This window comes from Pleurodeles waltl, chromosome 4_1 (genome assembly GCF_031143425.1).
Source record: "Pleurodeles waltl isolate 20211129_DDA chromosome 4_1, aPleWal1.hap1.20221129, whole genome shotgun sequence".
NCBI lineage: Eukaryota > Metazoa > Chordata > Amphibia > Caudata > Salamandridae > Pleurodeles > Pleurodeles waltl.
In genome coordinates, this window is record NC_090442.1 from 529392862 (window position 1) to 529406645 (window position 13784).

The following is a 13784-nucleotide window of genomic DNA, read 5'->3' on the forward strand; positions in this document are numbered from 1 at the left end:
ATGGTCATCCACGACAATTGTTGGATCCAGAGTAGAGACCAAAGGTTGAGGAGACAGCAAAAGCTAGTGGTGCCCATAATCAGGTGCTTTCTTCTAGGGATCAGTTAGGCCTGCACCTATTGAGGGAACATGAAGGCATAAATAAAGAAAGGGGCATATGTTGATGTGTGTGAACTTGCTGTGGTTAAACAGCTGGATAAGGACACCAAGGAAATCAAAGACTGTTCACATAAATTGAAGAAGCCAAAAGCTGAGGAGATATTAATAAATTGGATTAAGGTTTTTACTACTTATCAGTCAGTACTCCTTGAGAAATTTAAGGACAAAATAGTTGGTGCCTATGATGAGTACAATGGGTCCTGCTGGAAGGAAGTTGATAAAGCATTCAGGTAAAAGAAAGACAGAACTCCAAGGATGTTCTGGGATGAAACGGATGTGAATGCATGGTTGTGTTGTATGATGCCAAAGAAGCCAGAGGGCAATGGCCAAAGGCCCTTTCACCTCGAGACAGAAGGGTAAGAATGAAAAGGGGCATGTTGGTCATATAATAAGAAAAACATGTTCCAGACCACATGGGGCTTGCAAATTTAAGCACAATTGTTGCTTTTGTGGGATGGCAGGGCACCCAGAGTTTAAATGTTTTAAGAAATCCACGATAAAAAATGATCAGTAATGAAGGCGTCCTGTCCTTGGTATTTAATAATCCCTCCCCAGTCTCACTACTTGTATTGCTCTCTTGGTTAAATATGTTAAATATGTACCCACAGTGGGAAGCTGCTCACCAATTGTACGCTGCTTTTCGCTTTGGTTTCAGGATACCTGCAGTAGGGTAAATGGAACAAAATGTTGCCAGAAAATAGCTGCCGAACTTTGTCTGCTTTCCCTGGGATTGGTACCCAAGAAAGACCTAGGGGAATTTAGGCTGATTCACAATCTTTCAACACCTAGAAGGGATTCTGTTAATGATACCATCAACCCATACCTATGCTCTGTCAAATATGCATCCTTGGATGGTGCTTTTGAACTACTAAAGCAGCTAGGTCCATGGGATATTGAGTCAGCTTTTCATTTGCTGTCAGTCCACCCTGATGACTATCATTTGGGGGTTTTCAGTTCCAAGGGACATTCTAGTATGACAGGTGCATGCTCATGGGCTGCTCAGTTTCTTGCACCTATTTTGAACAATTCAGCACCCTCCTGGAATAGGTCATTACTCAGGTGTCTGGATCTGCATTTATCATTCATTATTTGGATGGCTTCTTATTCCTAGGAGCAGGTGGTTTGATCATTGTGCCAAGTTCCTGGCAACCTTTAAGGGATTAATGTCAGATTGTGGGGTATCCCTGGCCCATGAAAAAACTGCAGGGCCAGCATAGACCTTGGTTTTTCCAGGGATAGAAATTGATTCTTTTAAGGGGGAATGTAGTGTGCCACTGGAAAAAGTGTAGGTCTTCAGAGCTTCACTAGATTTCTGTCTAGAGGGCATGGAAGGTTACCTTACAACAGATACAAGTACTAGTGGGGCAGCTTAATTTTGCTTCATGTATAATATTGATGGGCCGTTTGTTCTCACGCTCCATAGCACAGGCTATGGCTGGTTTGATTGAGAAGCATCATAGAACACACCTGTCTGCAGACCTAAAAAAAGATTTGAGGATTCGGTTGTCATTTCTCAAAGGTTTTAATGGATACTGAGTGAGGCCAGCTCCTTTGCGGTCACATCATAATTTTGGGTTGTTCGCAGATGCGGCAGGCAGCTTCGGCTTTGGTTCTATATTGGGCAGCAAGTGTTTTACACAGGGCTGGCCTCAGGCTTGGTTTGAGTCAGGGCTGGTGAGAAACATAACTTTTTCAAGAACTTTTTTCCATCCTGGTGGCATTGCACATCTGGACTGACCAATTCTGCAATCAATGTGTTACTTTCTGATCTGATAACATGGCTGTAGTAGGACGTATTAACTTCCAGAGGCAAAAAGCAAAAAAGTGTTTATGTTGTTAAAAGAGATATTCTTGACTTGTACCGACAATAATGTTCTGTTTAAAGCAAAGCAGGTGCCCAGCGTTTTGAATAATGTTGCTGATGCATTTTCTTATCTCAAGTTGCAGGATTTTTGGCACTTCAATCCACAGGCAGAGGCTGAACCCACACACTTCCTGGCACATCTTTGGAACCTTGGAACACAACTATCCCTTGTCTAATAGCAGCCATCCTGACACCTAAGACCATGAGAGGCTACAAAAGAGTTTTTGCAACTACATTGCATACAGCACACTCAACCGTCACATGCAGCTTTTTGGTTTAGATAACTGGCTCTGTTTCTTGGAGCGCATGTAGGTACAGGGTAGTTCTGCAGCTTTTGCTAGGTGGCACTTAGCAACAATCACTTTCTTTGCAAAACTGGGGAAGAGACTTGGACCATTCACATTCTTTTTTGGTTAAGCAAGTCTTGAAGGGATGGCAAAAGTTGAAAGGTTACATCCTGGACCAAAGGTGCCCCATAGATGTGGACAAACGGGTAAGGATCTTGGACAAGGTATGCTGATCTGGGTATGATATAACCTTGTTTACAGCAGCCTTTTCTCCCGCATTCTATGGGGTCCTTAGGGGCTCTGAAATTGTGGCAAGATCTAAAAAGGACATTCACAGTGGAATTTTACTCAGCCATATCTCTTAGCTAGGGGACAATTTAGTTGTCACCATACTACGCTATACCGAAGGCCAACCGAGGGAAGGGGATCAAGTCAGTGCCTAATTTGTAAATAAAAACATGCTGGTGCTCAAAGTACCCCTCTTAGACATGCGGCTGCTGCAATTAAATGTGCGAGCACGGAATACTGAAGCCATCTCAAGCCTACTTAATCCATTCACAGCCACTCCCTGCCCCTTCAGTTCACTCTTGCAGCTTCCTGCCTTTCCCCTTTCTGACGCTTTTTCAATTTTTCTCTTCCTCTGTCTTTCCCACGCGTCTCTTGTGCTCGTAGTAAATGCTTGAGGCAGAAAAATAAGTGCCGGCCCTCAAAAATAAGTGCCGGTGCTCCGCACCGGAAACAACAAGCACAAATTAACACTGGATCAAGTGGTCCTAAGGATTACCTAAATGTCTCTAAAGTGATGTCACAAAATCGTTTCAGATTCATGCCACACTCCAAATGCAAACTCAGTGGAACTTTAATCTGATCTAAAATGGAAAACAACTATACAACACTCCGTCCATTTTTACTGGCAATGGTTTGTTCATGTGATCTTATGACGATATGTCGTTAAAAATGTAAGTAGCATTCATAATAATTCTATGCCTTTTAATTTCTGAGCTGTTTTTTTTTAAATAAAAAAACACTTAAAATGCTCACAATATTTTGAATAAGAAATGAAACTACATAAAAAAAATTCATAGGTTTTCAGACACTGTTGAAATAAATAGTGGCATAATTGCTCATTTTCGACTGGGATGGAGAACATACGATTTTTAGATTTTCACAAATATCTGTCTCGCAGTTAATGGAATCAGAACAAAATTACCATTGTGGCCTGAGCTTTTTCTGACATTTCTGGCTAATCCAGAGCTTTTAGCTGAAATATATTTGTCTAGTGTGAACATTTGAAGACAAAAAGTGAGGACAATGCTGGCTTTTACACCATAACATTTCTACACGAAAATGAAATGCTAAGTGGTCATTTATGTCAAATCATAATAATGAATCTGTAATTTAAAGCTCTTTGAAGGGTCGAGCCATATAATAATGAGCCGCATTTAGAAGTTATAATAAATATATATTTTTTTATTTTTAACATGATAGCCATTAAATGCTCAGGTATAATTTTGCAATTGCTTTGACTGAAACACAACTGAAAACGTAATCAGTGACTTTATGTGTGCTGCCTATTTTTCTGTTCAGTTCCTAATTTGTAAAAAAGTGAGTGCCAGTGCCCATAGCGCTACTCGGAAGTCCGCGGCCTAGTACACAATACCAAGGCTGTGTGGTCTCGAATCCACGTCATGCTTCTTTAATCTACAGCTAGAGGCACTCTGCCGCGTTATCTCACTCTCACGTTCCTGCTTTCCCCCTTTCCTTCACGTCTGAGTTTCCCTTTATTGAAGTAAATGGCCGATTATTAAAATTAAGTGCTGCTTCCCACCAATGAGAATCGGTGGGCCACACCAAAGACCAAATTAAGAATAGGAAGCTTTAACAATGCCATGTTGCAGCCTATGTGAACATATGATATGAAAACTGCAATTCCTTAATTTTACGTCACATTGTAAAATTTAGTGCGGACATGCAATCAAAGGAGCCAAACATCTTACCGTATTTCCCAAATTACCATTGCAGGAACATTATTTTCGATCCAGATCCAAAACGAATACCTAGAATTACATAAGAATACAAAAAATCCAGTTAGCAGAAATCTTTGATTTTACCAGCACACACAAACCTCAGCAGCTGAGAAGGCTGCTATAAATATTAATGATTCTTTAAAATGAAGTGCCCCTCTTGGGGGGTGGGAGGGTTGCTGGCAGTAAGAGTTCCTGCACTGGGGGTTTCTTTGTTAAACTTTTACTATTTACAAAATAGCAGATAGAAGCTGGCCAGTTCACAAAGATTTGAAAAAATAAATGAGTAAGTTATGCAAATCTCAAGTCATGTATTTGTAACTTGTCAGTTTTTCTTGAAGTAGGTTCATACTGTGTTAGAAATGGGGTCTTTGGTTGACAGTCAGGTTACCCCCTGTTCAAGCAAGGACCCTCACTCTAGTCAGGGTAAAAGAGAATCACCCTCAGCTAACCCCTGCTTACCCCCTTGGTAGCATGGCAGAGCAGTAGGCTTAACTTCAGAGTGCTAGGTGTAAAGTATTTGTACCAACACACACAGTAACTTAATGAAATCACTACAAAATGACACAACACAGGTTTAGAAAAATAGGAAATATTTATGTAAACAAAACAAGACCAAAATGACAAACATCCACAATACCCAAGTCAAGTTATCAATTAAAAAGCAAAAAGAGTATTTATGTAGTTTAAAACACACCCTAACACTGTTAGTGTGAAAATGTACCTTTGGTGCATCAAAAATAACCCTGCACGGGCGAGTGTGCATCAAAAACGGTTTGCGATGCATCGCTTCCACTCAAGAGCAGGACCTTGCGTTGTTTCTCCTTTCATCTTGTCGGGGTGTGCGTCATTCCTTCTCTCCTCAGGAGAGCGATGCGTCGATCCAGTCAGCACTCTCGGGTCCGGGCAGGCCTTGCGATGTTTTTACACGCCCAGCGGTGCTTGCGTCGGAAATCCAACTGCATGATGATCTGAAAACCACTCAGTGCAGGTTGCGATCTCTCAGCCTCCGTCAGTGATGCTGCGCGTCGTTTCTCCAGCTCCGTGCGTCGATTCTTCGGTCACGTTTCCGGCGAGCCTCTATTTTCAGCCGCAGAGCCGGCAGCACGTTGTTTTTTCAGCCACAGATTGGAGTCATGTCAATCTTTTCCACGCACGGCGCTCTGTGAGTGGATTTCTTCCTCTTAGGAAGCCAACTTCTCCTTTCAGGATCCCAGGAACTGGATGGGCACCACAGGGCAGAGTAAGAGTCTCTCCAGAGACTTCAGGTGCTGGCAGAGAGGTCTTTGCTGTCCCTGAGACTTCAAACAACAGGAGGCAAGCTCTAAATCAAGCTCTTGGAGATCTTCACAAGATGATAGGCACACAAAGTCCAGTCTTTGCCCTCTTACTCTGGCAGAAGCAGCACCTGAAGGATAGCTCCACAAAGCACAGTCACAGGCAGGGCAGCTCTTCTTCCTCAGCTTGTCAGTTCTTCTCCAGGCAGAGGTTCCTCTTGGTTCCAGAAGTGTTCTAAAGTCTGTGGTTTTGGGTGCCCTTCTTATACCCAATTTCTCCTTTGAAGTAGGCCTACTTCAAAGTAAAGTCTCTTTTGAATGTGAAATCCTGCCTTGCCCAGGCCAGGTCCCAGACACTCACCACGGGGTTGGAGACTGCATTGTGTGAAGGCAGGCACAGCCCTTTCAGGTGTAAGTGACCACTCCTCCCCTCCCTCCTAGCACAGATGGCTCATCCGGAAATGCAGACTACACCCCAGTTCCCTTTGTGTGACTGTCTAGTCTGAGGTGCAACCAGCCCAACTGTCAAACTGACCCAGACAGGGAGTCCACAAACAGGCAGAGTCACAGAAATGGTATAAGCAAGAAAGTGCTCACTTTCTAAAAGTGGCATTTTCAAACACACAACCTTAAAATCAACTTTACTAAAAGATGCATTTTTGAAAAATGTGAGCTCAGAGACCCCAAACTCCACATGTCCATCCGCATCCCAAAGGGAATCTACACTTTAATCACATTTAAAGGTAGCACCCATGGTAACATATGAGAGGGACAGGCCTTGCAAAAGTGAAAAACGAATTTAGCAATATTTCACTGTCAGGACATATAAAACACATTACTATATGTCCTACCTTAACCAAGCACTGCACCCTGCCCTTGGGGCTACCTAGGGTCTACCTTAGGGGTGTCTGACATTTAAGAAAAGGGAAGGTTTAGGCCTGGCAAGTGAGTACACTTGCCAAGTCGAATTTACAGTTAAAACTACACACAGACACTGAAGTGGCAAGTCTGAGAAATTATTACAGAGCTACTTATGTGGGTCTCACAACCAGAGCTGCAGGCCCACTGGTAGCATTTGATTTACAGGCCCTGGCACCTCTAGTGCACTTTACTAGGGACTTACTAGTAAATCAAATATGCCAATAATGGAGAAGCCAATTACCTACACATTTTGTAAAGGAGCACTTGCACTTTAGCACTGGTTAGCAGTGGTAAAGTGCCCAGAGTAACAAAAACTGCAAAATCAGAGTCCAGCACACATCAACAACCTGGGGAACAGAGGCAAAAAGGTAAGGGAGACCACGCCAAGGATGGAGAGTCTAACATACTGTAATAAGATAAATATACATGTATGTAAGATTCACATGTAGTTGTGACTTATGTGTGTTGTCCTTCCCTGCCTTGAGATTTACAAAATAGATTTTGTCATTTCTTCCAATACCAACGTTTAATATTGATTGCTGCATGTTGTAGTAATTTCTGCAGTTCTAAAGCCATATCCATTCATTATTAAGTTAGGTGCACACATATCACAACATATTGCGTAAATATTTGTGAATGCTGAAAAATTACATACATTGTAGGAATTAGCTCAATCTTTAGTGCATGATCTTGATCACTCCTCTGAAACTTTTCAAGGTTTGAAAATAAATCAAGCTGTGGTTTACGGTGATATAGGTCACACTGCCATTCGAGTAATCATTATTGGAACACAGTTGTATAGACTGGCAATCTAATCAAAACCATAAATTAGCAATTCCAAAACAATTATGAATAATTGTACTGTAAGCATCGAACCTGGGAGCAGTAAACAGTTATTCTATCTAGGGATTGCTCCACAAATAAGCATCTTGAATTTCAGGATAATACATGAACACATTCCATGTGGGTTCCACTGGGGTTACGGAAATAAATTAAAACTCTAATTCACTACACTTTTATCGATTTACTCCTGGAAATTCCTATGGAAGTCACAAGAAAGACGAGAGTAAATCGAACCTATGAACAGAAATCTGAATCTAGCCCTAGTTCTCTTAGTATTATCGTGAATCATTGGCAACATAAATAACAATTGGTATCCAAAAACACTATACAATATATTTCTGGGTTCTAGTCTTGCTGTAAGGCTATCTCAAGCAAAGCTTGACAAATTTGTGTCTTGGATGAAAAATAGGACTGAATATTTAAAGCCAAAAAACACATTATTTCAATTGCTTGTTTGCAAGTCCCAAGTCCTTGTATGTCACTCTTATTTCAATTAGTTTAACATCAGTTATTTACATCAGGAATTTCCCCAAGCTTCTCCTGGTTTCTCAGTGGTTAAGAGAATGTCATTGGAATATGCAGCTGTTATATTTTTACACCGCTAGTCAAGACTCAAAAGTGATGGTGTTTGGCTCGAACCAGTGTCTTATACCTAATGGTTAGAATGTCCTGACTCGTACCCTGCTGTATAAAAAAAAAATCACAATTTGTGGTTATTTGTCTTGATTTTACGAATTCTATTTTGTAGCAGTTGCTCCGACTCACTGTATTTGTAACCAAAGCTTCATTGATACATCACTCTGTATACACTCAAAGATTGAAGTGCACAATGAATTACTTTCACAGTTCATGTGCTGAGATATTACAATTCGCAACTAAAGGTTATAAAAGAAGATTTCTGATATCTCTAAAAGCATGACAAAGATGAAGTACATGGAATAAATTTTGAGGTCCTAACTTAAAGAAAGAAGCTCGCAGAATCCAGGGGATGACCACTCAATCTCGCTGGTGAAGAATTGAGAAGGAGATTGCTTATTCATAGGAGCAAAAGCAAGTTATTCACCTTACAGGAAATTTGGTAAAAGAGGTATGGTTGGGTTTGACCGAAACTATTAATAACAATAAAACTTCTATATGTTTTCAGATTACCACAATATTCCATGTTGCAGGTATAGCTTTTCGTACCAATTTAAACTTTAACAAAATTACTCAACTGCCCTGGGGTTCAGGACTATAAAAGGCCTCTACCACAATTAAAACTCTCTAATGCAGACTTAAAATTACTGTAAAAATGCATTTTTTCAGCTGGTCCCAATTCAATACTCTTAAAGAGAAGAGGTTGTAACCCCAATACATTTTCGAGAACTTGCATATAAATACTAGATAGTCCAAACTATAATCTAAGAATTTTCACTGGTATAGCTGAGCTCAGTCTCCAAAGCTTTCCGGAGAATTCCTTTCACCCCTGTTAGGTATTCACTGAAGTCTGGGTGGGTGATTTTTAAAGAGCATTTTTAACTGGTACATAAAATAATAATTTGAACTCCAACTTTTAAAGGTATCACACTGCTGTAGAAAGGCAGTAAGCTTCCATTAACCAGATACCTTCATCTGGGCAAAAATGAAATTATTAAAACATATTAGCCATAATCACAGATATGCCACGCTTTTGTAACTAGTACGGCTTTACCATAGGGGAAGTGTTCACCAATTTACAAGAAACACAAGCAGGCCGAGGCAGGTATTAAGACTTCACAAGAATCCAAAAAGTCATGGAAAAGATTTATGGATTCAGGACAAGCCAGATGGATTTATTAATAATACTTTATGGTCTTTGGGGGGAGGGTCACAAAGAATATGGTGTTACAGTGCATCAGAACACAGTTGCAGCGAGGCCACTCCCATATTTAGAGGTCCCTTTCTTATCAGTGGGGAACATTTTAGGCAAAAATGCTTTCATTGGAGTGGTACGAACACTTTTGACAAAACTGAAATTCCACCCGGCTGCTATGTCATGGCAAAGGCACCATTGGTCCTGCTCCAATATGAACATCCCATCCTGAAGAGACAAGCAACGGCCCCTTTGGACAAGAATGCAAGCAACCCAAACCACACTGGTTTTGTTCTATCTAGGCAGGACCAACACTGATTCACAGTTTGCTGGTCTCTGTATAAAATACCACAGTGGACAAAAAGATGGGCTGCAATCCAGCCCTGAGCAATGGCCAGTGATTGAGATGAATTCAAGGGCTCCCCTAACACTTTGCAGTTTGTTGCAGTTGATGCTGTAATTGGGAAAGTTATGCCCAGACATGGATCCTGTGCTTGTTGTGCCAAAGCACTCAAGCTTTAGCTATCTGGAAAGGCTAAGTAGGTTAAAACCAGTCTGGGGTTGCTCGTATTCCCATCTGAGGGGATCTGGCCTGAAATGGCAGGCTCAACTCTTAATTTTGGAGAGGTCCAAGTCTGATTTGCATTTGACTTTCTCTGTCTAGAATGGCAGATGCGGCAAAAAACGATGGACTGAAATGCTGCTAGTGTGATTGACGAACACTGAGATTAATTCAGACATTCCAACCATCATCTTGTTTTATATTATAAGAAAAAATGTATGTGTTCCACAAATGTGAATTCATATGCATGTATATTGGTCTTCTGTCCCATGCAGACCTCCATCACACTTTCACCACAAGCAGTCAGAAAGGAAAAGTCTGTTTACAGTGCTACGCAAATATTGTGCTAGAGTCAGCCTGCCTATTGTGTACTAGTGCACAAACACTTTGGACTTGATTCACAAACCCATTTTCAGCCATACGTTTACATTAATGGCTGAATATCGAGAGATATTTGCATATCGGGCACTCGCGAATGGAATCTTCACAGGAATGAATGCATTTATCGGGTGAGTTCCTCCACCACAGTTGCAGAGAAATCCACAGTAGTAAATCCCATGTGAGGGGTGACAATTGAGCAAAGTAAGGTAAGGTTCGCCTGTTGAGTTTGTGAATGTCTATAAACGTGTACGGGGTTCTCTCAAACTGATATCCACTTCCAACCTTATAAATGGTCGGAGATCAACTGCAGTCGAGGCTGGAGCAATTCCCCACCCAAGAATGGAAGGGGAAAAATGAATCACATATTTAGCTGGGTAGTAGGTGAGGACTTTTCTCCACTGGAAAAAGTAGATCCTCGACAGAGAAACAAAAACCGAATCAAATCGGATTTTGCAAATTCGGCTGCCTTTCCGCGGTGCAGAAATGTACACCATCTACAGATACACACAGGGGAGAAAGCAACCCTAAAAACAGTCACATGACAGTTGCAAGATTACACTTTGATGTGTGTGTGTATGTTTTGGATGTTGAAGCACATTATGTTTGCAGAACTGGGAAACATTTATAAGTACGTGCAGTCTTCGAACTCTGTCCACAGTTTTACATTTAACTTTATGAATCCTGACCTGTGATTGTTGACCAGTTTAAAACATATTTGAAGCAGCACAAATACATTACGCAATGTCTGTCCTCATGTAGAAGTGACCTACTGCTCTCCACATCGTAAGGTTCACCGTACTAGAGATAGCTGATCAAGGGTTAGTGTGTTGGTTTGCGTTAGAACACATTAAAACCCACAAGGCCAAAACTGAATATTCCTTGTGGAAATATTCTCAATGCTCTCTCAGTTCATGTCCTATTATTTTACACAGTCTTTGTATTTGGTGGTTCCAATATTTGGTCTGAAAACTTATTTGCACTGTTTTCCCAATATTTGGTGGTTAACTCGCTTTCCCATTAATAGTTTTATTCAGTTCTAAATATATTCTATATTTTTTTCATTACGATATTTTGCCAGTGTTAGCACTAGTTTCACTCATGCCAGGAGATTTCTGAGGGCGTGCACAACACTGTTCTCTTTGGTGTTCGGTGTTGAAATATCAGCACACTCCTTTTCTCACAATATGTTTGAACTACCAGGAAAAATCTGCATAATAGCTGTCTGTGAGGGTTCAGTGATACATTCTGTTTTGTTTGGACTTGCATGATAATAGTCACTCTTCACGTTCGCAATAGGCCTCCTTGCTCCTCATGCACCTCTATGACAATCTTATATGATAATCAGCTCTGGTAAAGCTAATATGCCTGGCTTTTGAATGTAAGTTCCTTTTATGTAATTGATGGGTTAAGGCACTCAACACATCCTGATACATGCATCCTGTCACTCATCTTTGCACTTTGTATCCTTTCATCCATCGACTGACTCATTCTTGTATTTACCCTCTGACACAACCACAATAAAACACACACAACTCAACAGTGTATCCTAGAAAAGTTAAAATAATATTAGTTTTAAAAGAAAACATGCTGTTGCCTAAACACAGTTGATATATGCTTGCAATAAAAAATTAAACATAGCAGTGGGTCTGCATCTTGCACTGATATTGTATATAGTGTATTGTTTTAAAGTTTCAGCATGGACACCACATTCAGAAACAACATATTGGCCATTTTGGAAAGGTAAAACATTGATACACTATGGACAACAGTATTCCAGAATGGTCACCTGGTTTAGAAGAAGTGGTCATTTGAGATGTAGTGCACTGCAGATGTAATGAACAGCAAGCAAGTAGTTTGCTAGAACTGCTGGGAAGTTGTAGCATCCTCTTAATAAAAATGAAAAAAGGAGAAGCAAAGAGATGAAAAAGGAACTATAAAAGAAGAAATTTGAAACCAAAGAACTAGCCAACCAGCTATGACACTGAAGCACACTCATTTTCAGGGAGATATGAACATGTTATCAGAAAATGCTGTTATTCACAGTGCAAGAGAGCCAATGACTGATGTGCACTGAACCACTTCCCCATACAGCGAGCTGTCATGGATGGAAGCAGAGTGTAAATGATACTGCCCTCTATGTATCTACATAGATATATACTCATATACATGGACATTGATACTGTTTAATTATTTTTGAGTTACACGATCAAACAGACAGCTAAGCCTCCCAGGCCTTTCGAAGAGCTTCTAGTAAGAATTATTACAGAGCAACTTTTCTACCACTAGTATTAGCTGACACGAAAATTCTTCTCTACAAATATAATCACTGAGATTTTATGTAAAACACTACCTGACTCTAAGCTTAACATAGTGCAAGAGAGAAATCCACCATAAGAGGCCTATTGGGTTTAACATATGTACACATATTGCATTGCTGCCTGCCACTGTTGTAACTTTATGTAATAGACAGATCAGATTCATAGCATCTGAAATAATTATCCTAGCGAATCAATCCTATGGTTATTATCATTGGCTTGTCATCATTACCAATTCAGGCCTACTTCATTGAGTGTAAACTTTACCAAAAGGCATCCATCAGACATACAGTAATAAAAGTTCGAAAAAAATACAAGGTTACAATGACAATGTAAAATACAATCTCTCCTATGAGAGTCTAATCAGGATTCTCACCAACATTCTACATCAACAGTTTCCGAGAGGGGTAACCAACCCCAAAATCCTTGCCCACTGCAGTAATTTTCCATGTAACATAATACTGTTTGTAGGCTTTCATACAAAATAATAACAGTCCATCCTCAAATATCTATGGACTTTAACATGATTTCACAAATAACATCTCAGACCTACTGTCTTTATCATAGCATAACAAGCAATCAGGCCTATAATCTTTATCATTGGCTTGTCACCATAACAAACTCAGATCTAGTATGATGGGCATAAAAGTTCCCACAAAGCAACCATCAGGTAATAAAATTACAAATATGTAAAAAAGACAGTTCAAAGATTATATAATGCCTCATAAAAATGACCATCACACAGATCTTCTATTCCCAGGTTGGTATGAGTGGGTTACCACCATGAAAAGCCCAGCCATCTATGATAATCTATGAGATTCCCTATAACACTTGCCTACATGATTTAGCACAGTGCAATAACAATCCATCCTTAAAAGAATATTGGCCTTAACACGTTTTTCACAATATGTAAGGCCTACTGCCTTTGCATTACATTTTCATTAGAAAGGGGTCATACCTAAGGAATCCAACACAACTTTTCCAACGATCCGATAAACGTTGTAACCTTTACCACTTGCTTGACACTATAATCAACACAGACACACACACAGACACACCGAGGTGTGAATACACTGGCAAATATCATGCATACAGTTATCAAATTACAAATATGTGCATAATTACAGTTTGCAAAGTAATATACAATCCCTTTAAATAGGGCTCAACAAGAACCATCCCAGTAAATATTCTACTCATAGGGTTTGTCAGAGTGATTGACTAACACCAAAATATTTGCCCACTATGGTAATCAGGGAGATTGCATGTAGCACAATAGCTGTTTACAGCTTGCAATATAGTGTGACACCAATCCAATGTTAG

General features: G+C 40.2%; 1 protein-coding gene across 3 annotated transcripts in view; it reads right to left on the reverse strand.

Moving 5' to 3' along the window:
- Window positions 1-13784, reverse strand: part of CNTN1 (contactin 1) — an 895734-nt gene that overhangs the window by 590418 nt on the left and 291532 nt on the right. For all 3 annotated transcript variants that reach the window (XM_069228856.1, XM_069228858.1, XM_069228855.1), the window contains one exon: window positions 4308-4367. The gene's annotated coding sequence lies outside the window, so the exon portion shown is untranslated. The remainder of the gene's footprint in view (window positions 1-4307; window positions 4368-13784) is intronic.